This window comes from Solanum lycopersicum, chromosome 11, assembly GCF_036512215.1.
Source record: "Solanum lycopersicum chromosome 11, SLM_r2.1".
NCBI classification, from domain to species: domain Eukaryota; kingdom Viridiplantae; phylum Streptophyta; class Magnoliopsida; order Solanales; family Solanaceae; genus Solanum; species Solanum lycopersicum.
This window is the reverse complement of record NC_090810.1, coordinates 38,084,283-38,090,926: the sequence shown is the minus strand read 5'-3', so window position 1 is coordinate 38,090,926 and position 6,644 is coordinate 38,084,283.

The following is a 6,644-nucleotide window of genomic DNA, read 5'->3' as shown; positions in this document are numbered from 1 at the left end:
TTATTTCCTTTTCAAAAAAGAAAAAAAAGAGTTTCTACTTATTAATAAAAAACAAGTTTGCTTATGATCTTGGCAAACAATACATATTTGATTCTCATCTCAATAAGATATGTATGTAGTCTTTCTCGAATTCAGTGATCCTTGTTGATACCCAATTTTGACCTTCCTCAATAGTAATTAACTAGCGAACTTCTCGACTTGAAATGGTTTAAAATAATTAATTTCATTTAAAACAATGAAAATAAATAATAATTAAAATTTTAGCTTGCAAGTTATTTTAAGTAAGGTTTTGACACTTTTTTATATTGTTTTAACTAATGTATATGGCTCGCATAATTATTCTTATAATTATTATAATGTTATAAGTATTCGAAATTGAAAAAATAATAATCTTAGTAATACTTTATTTATATAAATATTTGGTTAATTATTTTAAGCTTATATTTTGAATCTTTAGTTTATATTCGAATTAATTATTTTATTAACCTTAAGAAGATTGTTAATTAATTATATTAATTCGTCTCTTTTTAAAATTGTAATCTAGTTGGCCAATTACAATTTGGCTAAATTGGTATATTCTGAAAGACACTTTTTTGGGCCATTAATTAGCCAATTTCCAATTGTTCAGCCCATTCTCTCCCATTCCAAACCTCTGCCCACTTATCAACAGCTGCCCTAGCCCATCACTTTAACTCAAATCAGGGAAAAAGCATGACCCAATGTAATTCCCAACATAATTCCAGCCCATCAAAAAGCACTTTCAGCAGCAGCCCAACAATTTCAAATCCAACTCAATCGTGTTCTCTCTTCTTCACGCTAAAGAAGCAGCAAAAGAGAGGTAAAACTTTTTCGTCAGCTTTCTAAACATCCCTTTCATTCGTATGGTCACAGTTGCACTAGAGACACGCGAGAATCGTCCTTGAGATGACGAGATTGCTCCACGTCGCCCTCACAAGGACTGGTGAGTCAATCTCAAGCATTGATCGCACCTTTCATTCTCTAGGACTGAGTTGAATTTTCAGAAAAGGTGTTCTGTCCAAAATTGGTGAAGATTTTGATTTCAAATTTTGAATTCATGGGCCTTGAATCCAATTTTTCATCCATCCCCCCCCCCCCAATTTATCAAAACCCTAATTAATATATATATATATATATATATATATATATATATATATATATATATATATATATATATATATATATTCTTTACTGTTCCTTTAAGAAGCGGGGAGAAAATTTTTTTACCGAAGATTATTCTTAAGCAAAGAACACTTATATCTGTTGAAGAAAATAGGCAAGAATATACACAGAAAACACGTCTTATCTCTATTCAGGTTAAAGATAGTGCTTACTATCCTCGATCATTGTTCGAATTCAAGTCGCGAAGTGGAGACAAGTCCCCCTATGCTCGCCTTATCCCTAGTTCGCTGCCCGAAAAAGGTAACATCTTCCCTTTGGATATTTTTCTTGGCTTTGTTGCTTTAATGTGATACTGTTATTGTGTTGGTCGATGTCGTCGAGTTTGGTAGTTTAAACGTGATATATGACTTCCCTTGATCGATTTTTCTATTTTTTATATCTCGTTTGGATCAAGCATCATGGGAAAATTTCAGATGTTACATGTGGTTGGTTTTGTGTTTATGTAGTTGGCTGAGTCATTTGTTAAGCATGTTAGCATCATCATTGATCCCTTATTTTAGTTGGTAACGGAGTATTCTTTTCTTTATAATATAAGGTTTATGCTGGGATTATTTTGGCTGTCCGTGTCCTAAAAATTGTATTTCTCAGTTTCTTCGACTCTATCAATTACGTCTACCTAAAATCTAAGCTTATTGGTCGTTTGAGTTCTTAGTCGATAAAATCATTTTCATTGTCTTGTTATGATCCGTAGGCGCTAAAGATTTGCTCTATTGTGTTGTGCATATTATATGGTTTAATTAATTTTTTTCTTTTTCTTGTCCACGTTGCTGGAATAGTTCTTCCAAACACCTTTTGGTATGAAGGTTTCCTTTCCTAGATAGAATTTGTAGTTCTTAAGCCGTCTGGAGTTTCCGCCTTTACAAGATTTAGTTCGTAGGTGTTCTCTCTAGTTGCATGCTTTTGTCTCAAATGATTTTGTATGGCAATATGTTAAGTTGGAATCGGCATAAGTGATACTCTCTAATGGGAAAATAAGCTTACTTTCCTCTCTTTGTTGTTTATATGTTGTGTATTTTAATAATGGGCAGTAAATGTCTTTTCTTGGCAGCAACATTTGGCTAAAGTTTTCACCCAGGAACAAGTGACATGCTTCCCCTTTTTTTCAAATTTTTATCACTTTATCACTAATATTCAATAGTTTAAATGGCTACCGTTCACCTATTGCTTTGTTGTTTTTTGAATTTTTTTTCTTTGAAGATTGACATGGTTAAACCCATGTTTTTATGATTTCCATCACTCCTTTTAGTGTTATATTACAAGTTCTTATCAATTAATGTCAATTGAACCCTGTTTTAAGTTGAGATTTGATTAACAAATTTTGTTGGTTATTTCCTTTATTTTGGCATTTCGAGTAGCTGCTAATTCTTGTTCATTTGTTCCTTTTCATGTGAAATCTCCTCCGAATCCTCACGGGTTATATCTCTTCTCCTCGCGTTTGCCTATTGGGCCATAAAGGCCCAACACTCTTGCTTATCGAGTCGTCCAGTCTCCTGAAAAATGTTTTACAGATTGAGAGCAGTAGCATGTTGCTGGAAAATTAATTTCCCATCCCCGAAAAGTCAAAAAGTAGACTGATATATCATCTGTATACATTGGTATACAATAGGAATATATGGTATACAGTGTAAAAAACGTTCCAATACAGGAAAAACGCATAAATACAAAGATCTGGATGAAATTACAAGTTTGGGAGCTCGGGAACTATTGACATACATGACGTATACATAGGATATACACTCAATGTATGTCATGGAGGATGAAAATGGAAAGGGGCCAAAATCCCAAGGAATAATTCAGCAGGGCCTAATTGGTTCCTAAGTGGGCAAGACCTATTTTTGGTCATTATTCTTAGAAATAGGACAGGTGGACAAAATCCCAACTAGTAGAATTTGGGCAAAATTGGCCCAAGTTCAAATGTTTCCTTTCTCTATCTTATGTTGACTAACACCTTTGATTATGATTTAATTAATTCCCAAATGATAGTCTCCTCTTTCTTTATCTTTATATACATATACTTTGAATTTATTTATATACATATACATATACATATACATATATATATATATATATATATATATATATATATATATATATATATATATATATATATATATTAACGCTTTTATTACAACTAAATAATAAGATAGATAAAAATATTAAAGAAAAGGTAGAAAGTAAGAATATAGATACAACTGGAATAGAAGAATTAATAGAAAAATTAAATAAAATAGAAATTACTCCTCAAAAAGAAAAAATAATTAAAAAACAGAAAAAATGGACATTTTTCCAACTAGATCAAGAGAAGAAAGACCAAGATCAAGTTACTCCAGGAATATGATAAGTAATAATTTTTTATCAAGAATATTAAATAAAAAGACAAAAGAAGAAAATAATCAACAACTAGAAGAAATAATAGATGCAGATAAAGATACACAAATCTTTCAACAAAATCAATTAAATTTATTAAATCCAAAAGTTCTATATAATACAAACTCAAAATCTCAACTATATAGACATTATAGAGAAGAACAATTATCAGTACTAGGGAAAACTTCTATATCTCTACCACTTATAAACTCTGAATCTGTAAAAGAAATAAGACATGTTAAAAAAGATTTAATGCATTTAGGATTAATTGTAATTTCGAAATGAGGCGTATGATCGCTTCGGGGCTCGTTTGACCCTCCAAATGGCCCGGACAATCCGTGATGGCAAACCGTATGCATAGACAAGGTCTTGACGGACATCCACGAAAAAATTTGGCATTTTTGACGTCGTAATCCGGATCACCCAAAAAATGGTGTGCTATAGCACACGAAAATCGTCGAAATGAGGCGTATGCTCGCTTCGGGGCTCGTTTGACCCTCCAAATGGCCCGGACAATCCGTGATGGCCAACCGTATGCACCAGAAAAAACTTAGGAACAAAGACATTAATTACAATATATGATAATAGATGGTCAGACATAAAAAAGGCAATTATAGGACTAACAGAAGTAGATATGACTAATAATGGAGGAATTTTCTATATAAGTCCAGATTTTATGATGAATTTAAAAGAATTCGGAAACCAAATAAGGATAGGAATACAAACTAAAGGATACGAAGAAATGCACAGTGGAAAGAATTTATTAATGTGTGTAGGATTTTTAGGAAAAATGACAGATAATAGCAATACTAGATTTAAATTAAAAATAAAAGATGTAGTAGAAGTAATGGGAAATAAAGGGATAAAACTAATAAAACCTATAAAAATAAGTCCTGAAGAATATGCAGGATTAGAATGGAAATTAGGAGATTTTAAAGAAAAAGAAGCATTAATACCAGATGCTCATTTAATATATACAAATTCCAAGGGAGAACCTTAAATTAGATTTACAGATTATAATTATGAAGCTCAAAAAGACTTTGAAGAAGAAAGTATGGTAGAAGAAATACCTTTAGAAGGAATGAATATAGAAATAATATTAGAAGAAGATTTTGCAGTAGATTTAGCTATAGAAAAAGCTAAAGAAATAAGTAAAGATAATAAGGATAGACGATTTACATGTAAAGGATGTAAATTAAAAGACTTAAATATAGAACAAACAATATCTCATTTTAAGCTATGTGAACAAAGAACTGATAATAAAGGATATAGATTAGAAAAAGGTTTACAAGATAAATTAGAAAAAAACAATAATATAATGACACAAATACAAGATAATAATAGTGAAATATCTGAGTTGGAATCTATACTAAGTCAAAAAGAATTAATGGAAACAACAAGTTCTAGTAGTCCATTCCAAAGAACAAATGAACAAGGATATACTGCAGATAATAGCACAGGAAATATACCACGTAGAAGAGTATATAGACAAGGAGATACTCCAATAACAGAAGTTAAACCTATGGGAAAAAGAATGCCTATAGAAGAACCAATAATACTCCAAGAAGGAGGAAGTAAAGGAAAAATTCTAAACATAGCAGCACATGATCCACAAAGATGGAATTCAGTAATAGACTTATGGAGAGGAATAGTAGTAGCAGACTTTATAAAAAATTATACAGAGACCGATGCTGAAACTATGTATAAATATTTAGAAACATTCTTAGGAGAATCAACTAAAGCTCTATGGGAAGCTTATAAAGTAGAATTCCCACCAGAATTTCAGTATTTAGTATCTTTAGGACCAAACCCATATAATTTAACAAATAAAATACATACATTAATAACAGGAGAAGACCCAAATAGTGGATTAGTAGCCCTACAACGAAATGCAGTGATAAAATTAGAACAATTAAGTATAAGTAATTGGTATTATATAAAGAAATTCTTAAATGATTATTTCTATTATTGTACAATTAGTGGAAACGCCTTTGACCAAGACCTAGGTAAAAAATTATTTAACAAACTACCAGGAGCATTAGGAAGGGAAATAGAAGAAAGATGGATTAAAAGAGAAGGAGTAGTACAAAACCCTCAAGCTAAATGGTCTATAGGACATAGAATACAACATATAATGGAAATATTACAAGAAAAATATACTAATCTACAAATACAAAAACAATTAAAGCAGAATGAAATGAATTTCTGTAAAGACATAATATATACAACCCAAAATTATGATAGAAGTCAATATAAAAAGAAAAAGTATAAAAAATATAACCCACAAAAGATATATAATAAAAAAGGATATTTTCTTAGAAAATCTTCAGCTAGAAAACCATATTTGAATAGAGATAGAAATGTTAGAAAATATAGAACAGATAGAAATTACAAAAATAAATTAGAATGTTTTACATGTGGAAGTATAGAACATTTAGCAAATACTTGTCCTAAAAGATATAATGTTAAGACTAGAAACGCTCAATTAGTAGAAAAAATCAATGAAGCATTATTAAATGTAGATGAATATATGTCAGATTATGAAAGTATTTATTCTATAGTAAGTATTGATATAGATGAAGGTAACAAAGAAGAAGACTCTTCTAACTCAGAAGGAGAAGAATTAATTAATGAAATAGGAATAGAAAACTTAGACATAGATGACTTAAAGATAAATTTTATGAATATAATAGAATGTGAACATAATTTTGAAAAAGATACAGGATTAGATAGTAATCCATGTAATTGGTGTAGATGGTATCCAAGTAAATACAAAAGAGCTAAATGTAATAAATGTTTTATAGAAGGATGTATAAGCTGTATAGAAACACAATTAGGAATAATAACTCAGAAAAAGAAGGAGCTACAAACAAATGAACCATTAATGAATTTAAAAGTATTAGTATTAGAAGCAAAAGTTAAAGAATTAGAAGAAAGAATAGTAAGATTGGAAAAAGGAAAGAATGTTGAACAAGATCTACAACTAGACAATCAAGAGTTAATGAATGAAGAATCTAATACTTTAATATGTAATGAACATAAAAATATTAATAATGTTAAAATATTAGCAAAACTCC